This window comes from Boleophthalmus pectinirostris, unplaced genomic scaffold (assembly GCF_026225935.1).
Source record: "Boleophthalmus pectinirostris isolate CB_2022bp ecotype Guang Dong unplaced genomic scaffold, ASM2622593v1 HiC_scaffold_5, whole genome shotgun sequence".
Taxonomy (NCBI): Eukaryota; Metazoa; Chordata; class Actinopteri; order Gobiiformes; family Gobiidae; genus Boleophthalmus; species Boleophthalmus pectinirostris.
The window spans coordinates 31,172,443-31,191,219 of NW_026571404.1; the positions used below are offsets into that span (position 1 = coordinate 31,172,443).

Sequence of the window (18,777 nt, forward strand, 5' to 3'; positions counted from 1 at the left end):
AGGGAGATGGAAGGAAAGAGAAAAGAGAGAAGCGAGAGAGAGGAAAAGACTGGGAAAGAGAGCATATCAAATGTGTTTCAGTGTTTTGACCGCTGGAGGCAGGAGCTCACTCGGGCCCTGCAGAGACAGCGCCGTGTCACGAAGAATTCAGCCACGAAACCGACTCCAGAACAAAACTATTGGCTTCTGACAGCACCAGAACGAGGATCCAGACACATCCTGGACTCGTTTGCAAATTTATTCAAACAGACAGCAGCAAAAAGTTTTGACATCCTGCCTGACAGGTCTATGCAATATTAAAACAGTGAAGATACTGTTTAGAATAGAGCTTATTTCTATCTATGGGCTTATCTCATATTCACAGCTTACTATTACTGCAGTGATTTTGCAAATTTTATGTCAGATGCCCTTACAGTAGCAACCACAACAGCATGGGGAACAAATACTGCATTTTAAACAGGAACAATTTATAACTGTAAAGCTATTACTAAGATTTTAAAGACCCAATAAAAGAACAAACAACATAACTTTTTCTTTGGGGGTCCGTCACCTGTTTGTCTCTATGGATATGTCGTTTCTCTGTCTGAAATGTTCCACAGTATGACATTAACCAGCTCTGCCTTATATTTATTCAATTACAGGTGGTTTTATAGGGCAAAATGCTTACAAAAACAGGAATTCTGAAGCCCCATCCACACTAGTATGTATTCGATTTGTTTTCGTTGCGGATGCAGTTTTCGTCCACACTAATCTGATGGAAAACGGCTCCAGGGACAGAACGATCTGGTGCCACCAGTTAACATGAATTCATCTGAGTGCGGATCTGATCTAGCACTGTGTGGACGCCTGAAAACGCTGATACTCTGATGTAGGTCTATGCGCCGCAAAGTAATTCACTGCCGAAATGCTAAGAGGCTAGAATATATGTCCATTCATATATGTGCATGACCTGAAGACGTATAATCTCGAAAATGTTATGAACCATCTCTAATGCGACAGAAGCACAGAACAGACTCACCATCAGCAGAACACCCCTCTGTGACAGAAAGAACACTCATATTCCACAGAGTCGTGTGCTTTAGTCTGACAGAAGCTGAACCCCATCAGTGCACAATAGCGAGCTGTTTTTTGAGTGCTGTGTTTATGCAAATTAGCCATGCGGTTTTAAGTTTTGTTTCTGTAAAACGTAAACAAATATGCACAAACTGTGTGGATAGGGAAGGCTTGCGGACACAGAAACGACGTGTCTGGATGCAAATGGTTTCTGTTACGGTGATATGGTGTTTCGTTTCAGTGTAAACATAGCCTTACTGTGACCGGGGTCGCCTGTTCACGGATCTGACCTGTAACTTGGTCTGGTTTGGAAGATAGAAAGGTTTAATACCACACAGCATTTGACAGACCCTCCACCAGAAAAGTTACAAAATGTCAGAATAAGTTTAAAATCAAATACAAAAAATATATAATTCTGCACATACAAAAAAAATAATTTCACATTGCAAAAAAACACAAGCATTTTGCCTCTAACATTCAAAGTTTTGATAGTTCCTGGTTCTGAGGATGGCTGTTTGGATGCAACGGGTTCCATGGAGTGTGATCTTATATATTGTGCACCATATTAATATTGAAATATGGCGGTTTGAGATACAGAAAGTGATGATGCTATGATTAGGCCTGTCACAATAATTACTGCATAGATTTATATCCTTAAATATATGATAACTGGAACAATATATTTTAGGGCTCAGTATTTAATGTGGGTGCTTTGTCTTTGTATTTTTGTTATTTTAGTGTAATACGTTAAGATTTGAGCTTTGGAGAGTTGAATAAGTCACTTCTATGGATAATTATTTGTTTATTCTGCTGTTTATTTCCTGTACTTTTAATGATACTGTCTATTTAAAAAGGATTTACTGGGATTATCTTGCTTTATTTTAATCTTAAGGTAGTTTCAATATTATAATTTATCGCTAGGTTTCTCTGTAGTAATATATCATGCTTCAAATTTTGTTATCGTGACAGACCTAGCTCTGATGTTAACGATCGGTAACATCAAGCAAAACAATATATCAGCAATATATTGTACCCAAACTGTGGAAGAACAGCGTATTTGGGCAGATGGAGAGGGGGAGCAAGGATGGCCTGGTGATTGGGTGGATGAAAGCGTGGCTAGACAGTGCACAGGTGGAGATGGCGGGAGTGGGCAGACCCCCTCCACAACGGGATGCCAGTGGACACAAGCCAAAAAGATGCTGCAGCCCAGAAGGGAGGGTATCTACCTGTGTCACTCTGACATCGCCTGCAGCTGCTGGTTTCTGTGGGTTCAAATGGCACAATTTAAACCAAAGAATACAGAGGCTCAGCACAACCAACCACACACACCTCACTGTGGCAATGAGGGGGCGTGAAATGTGAAAAAAGAGATGGATGAGAGAAAGCCAACACAAAAGAAACATGATTAGGAGGGTTGCTAATATGAACTAATGATTAGCGTTGTCACGATACTAAAATTTCAAACTCGATTAATAGACTGGAGATATAACAATAAATGACATTTCGTGATATTGTATTGTCAAACCTCTCACGTCATGGGCCATCACAATATATATAACATTACACATCTCTTCGCTTAAATTAATAGTTAAGTGCAGCATGAGATTAAAAACAAAACAAAACAAAAACAAAAACAAAAAACAGAAAGAACTACATAGACCATGATTCTTTGCTCTATTTCAGCGCAAACTACATGGAGAAGTAACAGTTATAAGCAATTATAAATCTTAGTTATTTGGATTCTGATAGAACCAAAGGCTTGTCAAGGACAAGGTCAAGGTCATTTTAAAGGAAAAAGTATTATTCACAATTTTGTTAACCTCCACAAAATATCATAATAAATATTGTACTGTGAGATGTATGTATCCTGTAAATATTGTGCAGAGAAATTTGGATATCGTTACATCTGTACATTTAACACCAATTCCGATATCATGATGATAATACAAAAAAAAATAAAAAATCTTTATTTAGACATTTAGAATATCATTTTCAGCATTAAAAAAATAGTACTTTCTTTTACATTACTATGTGGTAGCAAAAGAAAAATTCTGTCAGTGACGACATTTCACAGCTCATCCAAGTGGTTTCTTCAGTTCTGATCAGATTGCTCGTGGACACTGCCTTAAATCCAGAGCTGTTGACAGAAATTTGGGGGCCCGGGGCAAGAAGTCTCAAATGGGCCCCCTTTTTTAAAATAAATTGATAAATTGATAGAGCCCCTAAAACCTTGACAACATACCCCTTTGTCCTCCCTCTGCCTAGAGGGAGGACATAACTACACTAAAACTAGCACATACTTGTTTAATTTCTATTTGTTAGCTCAGTCTATAGGTCTAGATATAAGACAGTCTCCAGCAGCAATCTGACCAGAACAGAAAACACTGCTTGGATGAGCTTCAGATTTGATTACAATGAATCTTGCAGCCAGCAGTACCTCAGTCTGAACTCCTGCAGTGTTTAATTTGGATGATACAGGTAAAAAAGCAGGGGATGGATAGAGAGAGAGAAAGACAAGAGAGAAGTAGAGAGAGGCAAAGAAAGAGAGGAAGACTTTGTCACTTGTGTCTGCAAACAGCAAACTAACTTCAATCACCTACAGTACTTCTTTTTTCTAGTCCTATGCATAAAAAAACTAAAACCAAAATTTTGTTAACATCTTAGCCTTACTTTGACTACATGATGATAGTTACCTGTAGTTTGACAATACAATTTAAAATTTAAAAAATAAACAAATGCTGAAAATCTCTCCTTGCTCTGTGCCCCATGTCATGCTGTACTGGATTATCACAAAAACCTAAAAATCTTAAAACTTTAATAAATTAAAGGGTCTATATTACACAAAATTGATTGGTTATAATGTTGTTACCTCCACAAAAACATACCTGGAGTTGTGTTTTGTTCCATTTACACACATTGCGTAATCCTAATAATTAGTCTGTCTACATCTCCAAAGATCAAAATGCTCTATTCCACCTTGTGTTGTCATGAACTGGTAGTTTTCAAGGTTTCATCACAAGGTGGAACAGTATGTTTTCCGTTTTAGAGAAGACACAGTCAAAATATGCAGGGTTTATGTGTTAAACATGAAACAAAACACAACTCCAGGTATGTTTGTGATGAGGAAACAACATTATATCAGAAAATAGCATAATACGGGCCCTTTAATAATAAAAACACAAATAGCAAAATAAGTAAAAGTACTATCATAGTTACAAGACAGCAGGTATCAGGTATACAAAACAAAACAGTATGTACAAAAATCAATGTAAGAATAATTACTGATGTTGTAAAGCTACTTTCTGATGCCAGTAGTACTTTTTCAAGGCCAACTCATTGTAACTGATGCAGTTATGCTCTAGTTGGTGTATGAGTCAGCTGCTTGGGGGGTGTGAACTATAAGATCTATGAAGACACAACATCAGTGAACTTACATAAGACCTTAGATCACACACATACACCCAGTATTGCAAAGCTCACTGCCACTGACATGATGAAGTAGCAATTACTTTTAAAGGTCCTATATTGCACAAAATGGACTCTTGTGAGCTTTAAGTCAAGTTATAATGTTGTTACCTCATCAAAAACTTACCGGAGTTGTGGTTTGTTTCATTCACATGTCTGAGTAAACATTTATTATTAGTCTGTTCCATCGTGTTATGTCATGTAATGGTAGTTTCAAAGTTAACAGCTACCTTTTACCTTTTGTTCAGTAGAAATAGGCAATTCCAGGGCTGAAATGATCCAAATAATTCTAGTGAAAGTGCGTAGAGTTGAAAAAACACAGTGAAGCGCTTCCTGTATTCATGGCATCACAAAGTGGAACAGAGTGTTTTTGTTTGAGAGAAGATCTCAGTGTAATTATGCAGTGTTTGTGTGTTAATGTGTGACAGAAACAAAACACAACTCCAGGTACGTTTGTGATGAGGAAACATTATAACATAAATCAGAGAATAGAGTAATATGGGCCCTTCAACTCAAGTTCTCAAAGATAACATATTCAATTTGAGTAGATATGAATTATCATCAGTCACTATCAGGTAACACTTCAGGCTAACTTCCACAAAACCTCTTTAATTTCATATATTGCTCCATTGTGGTACTGCTTCGAGGTGGTCTCCTATTGTAATAAAGATTGCAAATAGCGATTAAAAATGGAGGGGTTTTCCGGCCATGCTAAAAATGAATGCTGATTTTTAATGATGGATGGATGGCAAATTACACAAAGAACGGTACAGCAACAGGTAGAAACATGCACATGCATCTGTCTCTATAGTTCAACATTAGTATCTTTTGAGAGAGCTCTACTATGGCTTTAAATTTGCAAATAAAATTACCAAAAACTAAAAGAAATTTCCAAAAATACTTTAAAGACCCTGTACACGATTATTTCCTCATGTAAAATTTGTCTTGCCTGGGTACAGATGTATTGTATAGACAGCTCTTGAGGTCTTATGAAGCAAAGAGATTATCAGGAAGTGCATATTGGCATGCTAGTTGTGTTACCATTACCAAAACTCCACTCAAGTCTTCAATCTAGTCTCTGTTGACCAATTAACTGCTTAACTTATCAATCTTACACACTGGTATATGTTTTATGTACAGGTTAAAGGTGCATCATGGAACTTTGTAGTTGGGGGGTTCGTCACCTCCTTGTTTCCATGGAGATGTCATTGCTCTGCCTAGAATGTACCACAGTATGACATTAAACAGCTCTACTTTACATGTGTTCAATTACAAGTGGTTTTATAGTTCAAAAATACCTAGAAAAAGAGGCATTCTGACTGTGAGTGGGGTCGTCTCTCCACAGATCTGACCTGCAACTTGGCCAGAACTTCTCCATGGAAAGAAGCATTTGACAGACCCTTCAGCACAAAAGTTACACAATGCACCTTTAACGCTTTTAACACTAACAATACCAACACCATAACTATAACTGAGTGAATGACAAAACAACAAAACAAGCAAAATAAACACGACAACTGAGAACAAAGTGAGAAAATAGTGACATTTGTAACTACACCCCGATGGTGTCAAACGTGGCTATGATTCACGGACTAAAGCTTGTAAAGGAAACGCATGCAGCTGTCTGTCAAATACCATGAATGAGTCACTACAGAGTACAGGGAGGTCTACTGGAATGAGTGAGTGATGAGGAGGAGGAGGACTGAGTGAGGAGGATGCGGAGGAGTTTAGTATCGATTAGGATCAGATTTTTTTTTATACTTCTGATAACCCTGTGACATTATGTGAATGGAATACTGAATGGGGTAGATTTCCTTTTAACTATTTGATACAATTATTTGACTACCTAAAATCAGAGATACAGTTTTGAAATACAGTCATCTGTACGGTTTGTAACTTTTTTAGTGCTAGGTCCGACATCACTTTGCCTGTAAAATCTAATGCCATACTGTGGAACATTAGCCAGGCTGGTGCCACCTAGTGCCACCGCTCAATTTCATGAGACCAGTGACTAGGTCAGGAATCAAAATACACTAGACGGTTCGCAAAAACCCCGAAAGTGCAAGTTCGGGCATCAACCAATCAGCGAAGAGTCATATATTCAGTGTTGTCAACTATTCCCTAGATCGAGGATTTAAAGCCGGAATAAAAGAGAATGTCTGGTGAATTTCATCAAGGGGAAAGGCGTTATTGTCCTTCTTCCTACAGGATTTGGGAAAAGCTTAATATACCAGTTTGCCCCGTTAGCAGTGCAATACATAAGTGAAAACCAAATAGCAGCGATTGGTTAAATGATAAAAAGTACTCGCCTACCGTCAAGCGAACGAATTCTAACACTGCGAGGTCAGACGGTTTCTACAAAGGGAAACCGGCTGATGAATCAGGTTAGTGGAACATAGCTATTTCCATGAATACAAGCAAGTGATGCCACTGGGCCAAGTTATAGATAAGCTCTGTGGAGAGATTACCCAGCACATTCGGCTTTTTGTCATAAATACTAGATAAATCAGCTTACTGTAATACTATGGAACATTCTAAGCAAATCAATAGCATCTCCATGGATACAAACATGTGTCATATCCTGCACTAGAAAAGTTACACAGTGAACCTTTCAAGGAGATATTACTTTCGTTGCCAGATTAAAAACATATTCTTTTGAATGTTGGTAAATCTCCCGACATCCAATATAAATTTGTTCCACTGCAACAGTTGGAGAAAAAGATTAATGTCCGACTCAGTTTGTGTTTCGGAACCTCGATTTCATTGGCCATTCCATTGCACTTTCTTGAGGTGGAGGTCGGCTTTCCTTGAGTCCCGAGCAAAATAGAATGCAGCATAACCAAAGAGGCAACACTGACCAAAACCCACATAACTAATAAAGATAAACATTCACCTATCAAATAATCACCTATCATATAATCACCTATCAAAACGTGAAAAAGACGAGGAGAAAGAGAAGGAGTATGAGCAGAGGAGCAGACATTTGCAGAAAACGTAGAGGAGGAGAAGGAGAATGAGGAGAGGAGCAGACATTTGCTGAAAGACGAGGATAGGGGGAGAATGAGGAGAGGAGCAGACATTTGCAGAAAGAGGAAGATCTGTTGGGTTTAGGAAGCAGATCTCAGCGGTTTACAGAGGACTCAGCTAAACAGGAAACCCTCACCACACCAGTGAGTCTCTGTACAATATGTGCAGACAAATGCAAGATTGACTGCACGTAGGACTGGCTTTCAAACAGACAGTGGGAAAAGCCTGTCACAATAATTGTCTTACTATATATCAACTTTTTAGTCATTTTTGTTGGATATTTGAGACGCTGAAGGCCAAATAACTTCTAGTATTTTTATAACAATTTTGTACATTTAGAAAAGGGTGTGCAAAGAGTATCTTGAGTTATATTTTTTGTGTTATTGGTATAAGTTTTATAGTTTTTGTGTTATTGGTATAAGATAGTCTCACTGTAATTTTTTTGTGATTTTCTATTCTATTTCTATTTTCTGTATCAAAATATTGCACTTCAACATGCGTGATTATAACCTCCTACAGTTGGCTAAGGAGACATAAAGTACATATATTTTTTGCTGACTTTTTGGACATATGAATTCAATATTTTATCATGTCCATTGCATCTTAAAAGATATAGTTCTGTGTTGTATTTTTGCATGTAATTTTGTTTTTCATCAGACTGTCTCTTTCTGAACTTGAACAAACATAAAAGTTTAGTTTCACCTCTCTATAAGCAACTGAAACTATTCTTCTGACGTTTACATCCTGTGTAAAGTTTATACATCTTTACCTACTTTCATATACTTCATTACAGTGCATAAACTGCCTTAACTAAAACAAAAAACAATTTGATAGCATCACATTCAAATAGCCAAGCTGCTAATTTATCATTTTCAAAGCTTCACTACTCTCTGTTGCCAAAAGGGGGCGTCAGACACACAAGAAATTAAGCAAAAGATGAAAAACTTGAAGCTACTATGCTAAAATGTAATGATATGTACATTAATAGCACCTCTTGTAATAAATAAATTGGTTTCTTTATTCACCCCTTGTGGCTGGAGTATTTGCAATTGTTTATTTTTTTTACATGATCATATAATGTTACTTCAGTTATTATTATTTGCTTGAATCTTACACCTGTCTGAAAGATTAATATCAGCAAACACAATACAGAAAGTGGTAGCTGGTACAAAATATTCCCCTAACAGCGAGTTCATATTTAGTAACCAAATCAGGTTGTCCAGAACAGACTGCACTGCCCTTCATTGTCCACCCCCTCCTCCTCCTCCTCCTCTTCCTCCTCCCCCTCCTCTTTCTCCTCTTCTCTCTGTTAATGAGTGGACATGCGGACATGCTCTGGCTCCAAACACCGGTCATCAACTTATAACTGGGTCCACGCTCCACAGGAAAGTAGGTCATTATATTCTGACATAGAGAAGTGCGCACGATACTGTCTCTTTAATGTGCCATAGAAGAATAGTATCTGTAGTCACTTGGTAAAAATGACTCAAATCTCAATACAGATTCTGATGCCACAATGATAATAAAAAAACACTTTCTTTAGACAATAGAATGTGATTTTCAACATTAAATCATAGTACTTTTTTAACCATGTGGCCTTAAATCTAGTGTAGGTAATCCCTCAGTGATCCAGGTAGGTTCCATAGTGGTCCATGGGCAAATACTACGCTATGTGCTCTTATACTTATTTTGATAGAGCTCAACATTATTCTAAAGCGATTCAGGAAAGGTTAATTTCTGTCCCGTGGATGTGACTTTTTGTTTGTATTGACACTTGCTCAAATAATTATCTACTTTCTGTTTAAATCCAGGCTCAAAACAGTTCTGGTTTTCATTTTTCATTCCGCATTCTTCTCTCTTATTTAACATCTCTCTCTCTTTTTAATTTTATGATGATTATTTATGTTTTGATTGGTTTGTATTGTGATTTTTATGTATTTCTTATTCTGTAAAGCACTTTGAATTACTTTGTGTACAAATTGTGCTATACAAATAAACTTACCTTGACTAGTTTCTACAGTTTTAGTATCTGATTTTCGATACTTTTGACCTCCCAAGTTCTGAAGGATGTAAATTTGATTCCTTTCTGGACTTTTTGACACAATTTTACGACCCAAAAAAGGATTAAAACTTGAAACTGAAATTCACTCATTGGTGCTGTAGCTTTTCTAGCGGGAGATCCAACATCGCCATATTGTGAAACATATCTATCTCCATGGAGACAAGCAGATACAAGTAATACATCAGATCTGTGGAGAGATGAGCCCGCACACATTTAAAACACACTGTTTTTCATAAATACTGGATAAATGAGCTAAATGTCATACTATGTCACACTACAATGGAGCAATGTATGAAAATAAAAAGGTTTTGTGAAAGCCTGAAGTGTTGCATGATAGTGACTGATAATAATTCATATCTACTCAAACTGAATATGTTATCTTTGAGAACTAGAGTTAAAGGGCCTATGTTAGATTATTTTATGATCTATGTTAAAATGTTTCCTCATCACAAACATACCCGGAGTTGTGTTTTGTTTCATTTACAAATGTTTAACACACAAACTCTGCATAATTATGCTGAGTTCTTCTTAAAACAGTAAGCACTCTGTTCCACCTTGCGATGTCATGAATACAGGAAGTACTATACTGTGGTACATTCTAACGTAAGCAATAGCATCTCCATGGAGACAAGCATGCGACATATCCTCCACCGGAAAATGTACACAGTGCGCTCTAACGTAGATACTCCTTTTGTTACCAGACTGACCAAAGAGCGAGCACTAACCAAGTGGTCGCACCCATCGAAGCACGTGCACTTACTGACCCTGTGACGGTGCAGCATGTAGGTCAACCGGTGGTCAGCTGATCTGCCCTGATCCTGTCCACCGCTTGCAATTAGCAGTTTGTGTCGGCTTTAGGGGGCGGGGGGATGAATCACTATACTACTACATGTGAATGAACCAAAACACAACTCCAGGTTTGTTTCTGAGCAGATAAAAACATTATAACATGGCTTAACGCTCACAAGAGTCAATTTTGTGTAATATAAGACCTTTAATAGTTAATAACAATGCTTATAAAGAAGTCTGAAAATGTCTGTATTCACCAAACACGAAAATTTAATTCAAATATTTAAAAGTTCAGTGTTTCGCTCTAATTTTCTTGAATATGCACTTGTTGAAAGGAGAAGTCAATCTATGGGGGCATTGTCTTTTAGACAATATAGATTAATTTGTTGCTATAGGAACCAACAATAAAAGAGAATGGTAAATGGAACCATTAGAAAATGTGTTGTAATCCTACACTCTCCTTAAAGAAAAATAACTACTACAAATACAAGGTTTATACAACACAGCGTATTTATACTACAAGTATTTCTGGAACCACATCTATTAATGAACCATTGAAAAGAGAGTACTGCAAATACACTGTCTACATACCCACAAAATTTTTAGTGGAGTAGTATCAGTAGAAATGATCAGTGATTTAAAGGTGCACAATGTAACTTCTAAGAGGGAGCGTCCACTACTTGCTTGCCTCCATGGAGATGTTATTTCTTTGCCTGGGATGTTCCACAGTAGGGCATTAAACATATCTCCCTTGCTTTTGTTCAATTATAGGTGTTTTATAGCTATAAAATACTTTAAAAACACAAATTTCTACCATAGATTTGACTATTAACCTGTCTCCATTGTTTACTAAGTTTATGTCCTACTGTGGAATATTCCATGCAAAACAGTAATATCTCCATGGAGACAAGCATGTGGTCAGGCCCTCCACCAGAAAAGTTACACAGTGCAGCTTTAAGTAATGCGCTTGTATAGAGAGTACTAGTACAGCACTGATTTCTGAAGCCAAAAACATGCTGCTGTTGAAACTAGAGGAAGTAAAGAGTTCAGTTCCTCTTTGCTTAAGCGCCGAGGAGTAAAGCAATTCAGAAGTGACAAAAAAAGTAATTAAAGTAATATTATGTAAGTTTGCTCCAACATGTGTGAATGAAACAAAACAAAACACAACTCCAGGTATGTTTTGACAAGAAAACTATTTAGAAACATGGCAAAACGCTACCAAAAATGTAAAAAATTAGCAATGTTTTTCAAATATGCAAATGAACTTAAAGATGCTGTGGAGATTTTTTGCTTGGAGGTCCGTCATCTGCTTGTTTCTATGGATATGTCAGTGTTCGGCTTGGAATATTCCAAAATATGACATTAAACAGCTCTACCTTATATGTTTTCAATTACAGGTGGTTTTATAGCTCAAAAATATCTAGAAAAACAAGCATTCTGACTCTCTGTGAGCGGGGTCGCCTCTCCACAGATCTGAGCTGTAACTTGGTCTAGTTTGGTCTCCATGAAGATAGAAAGGTTTAATGCCATACTGTGAAATATTCCAGACATGTAAGCAAGCAATAACATGTCCGCGAAGAAAAGCACTTGACAGACCCTCCACCAGAAAAGTTACACACTTTTAACTTAACTGTACACAACAACGCAAACGCCACTACTTTTTCAAACCTTTTAAAACTGACACAAAGTTGTAGCCTGCTGTCTGCGCTACTTCCTCCTCTTTTCACTAGCCGACTTCCTCTAATGAAACACCAAACTGTCAGTGGGTACACGTGGGGCGCACACCACAACGCACCCGTCTGCCAAAACCAAAAAAAAAAACGCACTCACCCCAAACCTGGCAAACTTTGGGCACGTCTCATCTCATCCTCCCCATCTCCTCTTCGTCACCAAAACGCTCCAATTGCAACTGCTGCCACTTCCCTTGCACCTTAGCACTCCCTCGCTTTTCTCTTCTGTTTTCCTTTTTCTGATCTAGTCTTTTTTCTCTCCTCCTCCTCCTCCTCCTCCCCTGTCCAGCGTCTGCACAATGCCCATCAATTATTCAGAGGAAGGCTCCCGGTTTCTTTGGGAGCTTATCCAATCAGAGCGCAGGCTTGGGCCGCTAATGGGCTCTTGCTGTACCTGCTACCGGCTCCAGCGCACTCTGGAGAGACAGCGGGAGGGGGGGAGGAGGAAGAGGGGAGGAGAAGGGGGAGGAGGGACAACTGAGGAGGGAGGACGAGAGAGAGAGAGATAAGACAGCGAGCCGAGACACAGACAAACAGAAGGAGCGGAGATATGTGACTGTATTCGTTTCTCACCTTTGAATTGCCACGAAGTGAATAAGCGGTCACGTTTTATTTTGTTTAAGTAGATACAAGATTTGGGCGCGGGTGGGAGTGGGTGGGGCTTATTTACATATGACCAATAACAGATATGACAATGAGTAACAGACTAAAGTTCAATAAAGGCCACCCACTTTTAAATGTCAATAGTGATTTAGGAGTAGATATTAGGATATTTTCTGATATAATGTGATTTCCTCATCACAAACATACCTGGAATTGTGTTTTGTTTTATTCATACATGTTTAACACACAAACCCTGCATATTTAGGCTCAGTTCCACCTTGTGATACCATGTGGTAATACAGGAAGTGCTCCACTGTGTTTTCATACACACGTGTTTTACTTGCTTTGGAGATGTAGAAATAGCAGTAGTAGTAGTTTATTCGGTCATTTTGCAGCACTACTAAACAAAACAAAACAAAACAAAACATAGACTACAATCCCGTAGATCAGGGGTCTACAACCTTTTTACTCCTGTGAGCTACTTTTTGTAAAATGAAAATGCAAGAGAGCTACTCATTTTAGTGGTCGCCAGAACTTTTGTAAATCTAAGAGCCACGATAAGCCGAAAATTAGGTACAGTTAGATGTCTATAAAACATAACCTTTATCCAGTTATCAGTGCACAAAATTATACATTTACAAAGGAAATAGACATTTACTCAATCAAATTTGAGTCATTCAGCGCAATATGTATAATTCAGAAATCCCTTGGCAAGCTACTTGGGGGTGGAGAGCTACTGGTACTTCAGGTTGGAGACCCATGCTGTAGATCATGACCGAAAGAGTTTAGGCTGAAGTAAAAAGTGCTTATAACACCTAACCCTATTAAACTATAACAGTATTCCAAGAAAGCAAAGCAGGGTATGAAGAGCAAATTTGCATTTACATTTTCACTTGTAACTTACTGTATATATAAGAAACAAAATATAAATAAAACAAATAAAAATGAACGCATGAATCATTAATTCCAGAGCTCTAAGGCTTTCAAAACATAATGATTTATACTCTTTTTTAAAGGCTTCTACAGCGTTAGACTTTTTAAAAATCATCATTCAGGTTGTTCCATATACCCTCTAACAGAAATACAATCACTTTTTTTCTTAGTTATCTTATCTTTATTTTTTTTATGATGCCAGTTCTTCTAAGGTAATATTGACTCTCTGCTCGAATAACTCCTGTATACAAGGAGGAAGGCTAATATAATAAAGGATCAAAGGATTACTCAAAGATATGGATTAACATTATAACATGGGTTAAAGCTCACAAGAGTCAATTTCACATAATATGTTTGAATAGTGATATGAAAATAGTATGTGATGTTATTTTGGAGGTAAATAGATATCAAGAATGACAATAATATACTATTACTGAGAAACAAATACACTGAGGAACAATAGTTTTAAAATGTAAACAGAAGTAAGGCATGGTTTTATTTCTTGTAGTTTGCCTTGTTGTCCATGGTCATACCACTACTTAAAGGTGGCTTAAAGGTGTACTATGTAGCTTTTCTTCTTGTCTCCACGGATATGTTATTGCTTTTCCTGGGATGTTCCACAGTATGGCATTAAACTTATCAATATTCATGGGGACAGAAATGCGAAGAGGCGATGCTTTTCACAGTAGAAACCAATTTTTCAAGCCTATAAAAACAACAATATGGATACGTGTAATGCCATACTGCGGAACATTCCAGGCAAAGCAATAAAATCTTCATGGAGACAAACAGGTGGTGAACCCCATACTAGAAAAGTTACATAATGTACCTTAAATAGTCCTTTATACTAATGCCAAAACCAAAATACTTTAAGTTGCATAAGATGTTCCCATTGGGCTCCACAGTTTTCTAACACAGATGTCAGTGCACTTGTTTCTTTTATTCAGTTTAGATAAATATTGCGATTTACAATGTCCAAATTATGCCATAATGATCCTCGGGTGTCATAGATTATAACTTTATAGCAGACACAAGCACAATATGTCTGCTTTAAATTGAAGTTACTTTGGGACTCAACATCACTGCACATTTTAGTCTAACTGTCAGCGTGCGTCTATAAATCTGACATTTAAAAGAGCTACCGTCACAAACTGCTGTCACTGACATGAGATACAACAGAAATTATGTCTGGATACGAGAATAAGGCAAAGGCAATGACATTTGACAGATGGTTTCCAAGTCGGGGAAACTATAAATCAGTGAAGTATAGTAATCACTATAGTAAAGGTGCATTGTGTAACTTTTCTGGTTGAGGGGCTCATCAAAAGCTTTGTTATTATGTTATTGCTTTGTCTGGAATGTTTCACATATGGCATTAAACCTTTCTATCTTCATGGAGACCAAACCAGACCAAGTTTCAGGTCAGATCTGTGGAGAGGCGACCCCACTCAGAGTCACAATAAATGTTTTTCTAACTATGTATGAGTTATAAAACCTTCTGTAATTGAATAAATGTAAGGTAGAGCTGTTTAATGTCATACCAAAAAGCTACACAATGCAGCTTTAAGGTATAAAACAAACAAACAAACAATCAAACTAAAAACAGATCTGCTCTTATGACTTCAGTAAACCTTTGAACGGTGAATCCAAGTTCATGCTCCTTTCACCTGCCTAACACAACATAACCTGGAAGTGACTCTAGTGTGACAGGCGATCGTCAACGGCAACAACAAGCAGTACAGTAATGCAACTTTAAATGGGTGTGTCCAAGCACCCAAGGGAGACGTAGAGGAAAAGGGTTAGGGGGGGAGGTGGGAGGAGGTAGAGTTGGTGAAACATCAGTCATCCGTGAACAAAAGGAGGATTTGAATCATTTTGCACATCCGGTCTGTGACAAGGGTAAACCAGAACGCTAAGTAAGAAAGAAAGACAGACAATTACTCATCTATGCTTGGGGAAAATGGTGGAATGAAGCGAAGTAAAAGTAGCAAAGTACCGAACTTAAGTAAACAATTTTACGTATTTGTACTTTACCTTTACTTCGCTACATTTGAGAGCAGGTATCTGTACGTTCTACTTCAACACACTTTTTAACTGGACTGAAAAGTAAAAATATTTTTTTATTATAGTGTGAGACCTGCTGAAAAGGCTAATGGGCCTATTTTTTAGCATACAGAAATATAAAAACAAGTAAACAAATAAAAACTGCTAGAATATTTGATTCAATTCTTCTGTAGAACAAAATCTTTATCAAAATCCCTACATTTGAAGCTTTATTAGATCTCAAAATCTGCGCTTAATACGTTTAGTTTTTACTCTTTAAGTGCATTTTTAAGTACTTAAGTAGTTTTTTCATTTGATACTTTTACTTGAGTATTGTTTTGATCTAGTATCTATACTTTTACTTCATCCACTACTGGCATTTAGACTTAAAAATGGTAAAACATAAAATAAAATAAAAAAGCTAAGCTAATAATAAAATGCTAAGTTAATAAAAAAATAAAAATAAAATGCGAAGCTAATAAAAAAATGCTAAGATAATATTAAAAACAACCACCTTGTGATGTCATGTGGTAATACAGGAAGTGCTCCACTGTGGTTTTAAACTCAATACACCGTCACTAGAATCATTTGGATAATTTCAGCCTTGAAATTGCCATTTTTGACTGAAACTTGAATACAAACACTTCATGACATCACAAGGTGGAACTAAGCATTTTGAGGTTTGAAGATGCAGACGCACTAATAATAAAAAATTAGTAAGAGATGTGTGAATGAAATAAAAACAACTCCAGATATGTTTTTGATAAAGTAAAAACATTATAACACTGCTTAAATCTCACAAGAGTCAATTTTGTGTAATATATGACCTTTAAGGAACCATACGAATTAGCATTTAGCAGTTGTGACATAATTACTCATCTTAGCATGGGAAAACATGCTAATGCTAATTTGTTGCTAACTTCCCTTTACTCCAAAGAGCTAAATATTTGTAACACTTGATAATACATGGCTTGCCTTCCCAGTAGCCCGGTATCTATTATAGTGATTTCATAAGGGACCATGAGAATTGTGTTCGCGGTTGCAAAATTGTGTCTAAATATTTGCATTGTAATCTGTCTTCTTGAGTTGTGTTTGTTTTCCTGTGTCGTGTGGTGCTGCAGATGCTAAGTGCTTTGTCAAACTCCAGCTTGTAATAAAAGACCCGCTATATCCTTGGCTCCAAACAATTAAGTCAATAACAAATGTAGAGCTATTTATCGATTCTAACTTCGTAATTGGAAATGGTATCACTGATATTGGGAAGATCTGTGATTTTTCTGTTTTTGGGCAGATATTGAAAAAGAAAATGGTCCAATATTTATTTCTAAGTCTGTTTTGATAGTTTTCATACCAATTGTGATACTATATATACTTAATTTTCTATTTTACTTTTACTTGTACAAATACATTTATATAATTATGTTTTATTTGACACCAGTCTATTATTACCATTTGTACTTTTTGCTCTTTGTTATTATATTATATTGTGATGTGTGAGCTACTGTGTCCAAATAATTTCCCTTGTGAGTCAATAAAGTTTGTCTAAGTCTAACAACCTTAAAACAAAAATAAAATGAGACAGAATTTATCCAAATGTGCTGTTATTTATCTCACAAGTAGCTACAGAACAGCTTTGTGTAAAAGTTCAAATATTATAAGACTTTCTAACTCTGACCAGTGAATAGTCTTATTACATCACTTTATATGTCCAACCATAATATCGTTTGAACCGATATTTGGAATCCAATATATGAACCAGCAATTTTTTCAGTATCAGCTCTGATATCCAATACAAGTATCGATTGGTGCATCTCTACTTTTTGTAACTAATGAGTTCAAATGGAAATGGATGAGCAATAAAAAAGAGGCGGCTGCATGACAATCATTATCAAATATCCATTGTAATTTCTTTTTTTTTTTTTGGGCCTTTTCATAGACCTGACTAGCCAGTCTCTTCTAGGGCCTGTTTACACGAGAATACTTGCGGATTAAAATGAGAACATATTTTATCGGAAGTGCCTTTCGTTTAGATGGTGACAGCATTTTTGGGGTTTAAACACACAAAAATTTGAAACCACCCTCCAGAGTGGAAAAGTTGAATACAATCCGCAGGAGTGTTTCCGTCTACACTGCCCAAGATCTGCTCACATCGTGTATGCATTTATGTCACATACATACAGTACACAGAAACCCAGCATGCATACCCAATCGAATTCCACACTTTTGCGTCACCGCATACACGCAGATTTCCTCCCGAAAACGCTTGTCTAAACGCAGAATAAAAAGTGAAGACGCGACGCCACTTTTGCGTCTTCTGTTCAGACTGTCATCATATAAATGGAGCCCTACATTCTGCTCGGATCCAGAAAGAAACCAGACAAAAGTGGGTGAAAATCCAAACTTGAAGCGCTCCAACCGCAGCTGCTCATTTGTACCACATGTCTCTCAAACGCGAAAGACATCATGACAAATATTGGATGAAAATGTCCATATTGAACGGTCCATAGAGAAATGGGAATGACTGCAGCTATAAACACTCTTGACAATTGACAATTCTCTCACATTCAAACCAACTTAACATTTTAAAACATGCAATTTCCCTGTGACAGCGCTGGAGAGTCCCCTGGCTACGAGTAAAATTAGCTGTACCAATCCATTTAAGTAGGAAACTCAGTGCAAACAAGACCACATCTCTATACGGGCTTTGTTTCTGTGCTTTACAAAGGTACTTTTAGTTGCAAAGGGGTTTCATCATCTGAGCCAGGCCAGGGGAGAGTGTCAGAGGAGAGGGCGCATGCTAAAAATACGGCTGTTTGCTGTGAATAATTCAAAGAGCTGCACTTAGTCAGCAGTAATTAAATATAAAAGTCTGTAAGGTTGATTAGGTCGGTGACAAAAGAGGCTGGTACTACATGGGCAATGGCATATACAGATATCATGAAACACAACTAATACGATGTTTGTTAAAGGGCCCATGTTACGCTGTTTGCTGATCTGTGTTATAATGTAATTTCTTCATCAAAAACATACCTGGAGATGTGTTTTGTTTCATTCACACATGTTCAACACACA

At 37.2% G+C, this 18,777-nt stretch overlaps 1 protein-coding gene across 8 annotated transcripts in view; it reads right to left on the reverse strand.

Annotated features, from left to right (window-relative positions):
* zmiz1a (zinc finger, MIZ-type containing 1a) overlaps positions 1 to 18,777 on the reverse strand; it is a 294,565-nt gene that overhangs the window by 35,631 nt on the left and 240,157 nt on the right. Inside the window, exon 1 of one of the 8 annotated variants that reach the window (XM_020939665.2) lies at positions 12,227 to 12,567. The exons of the other annotated variants lie outside the window; for them this stretch is intronic. The gene's annotated coding sequence lies outside the window, so the exon portion shown is untranslated. Of the gene's footprint in view, positions 1 to 12,226; positions 12,568 to 18,777 lie in introns of those variants that run through there. 8 annotated transcript variants of the gene reach the window in all.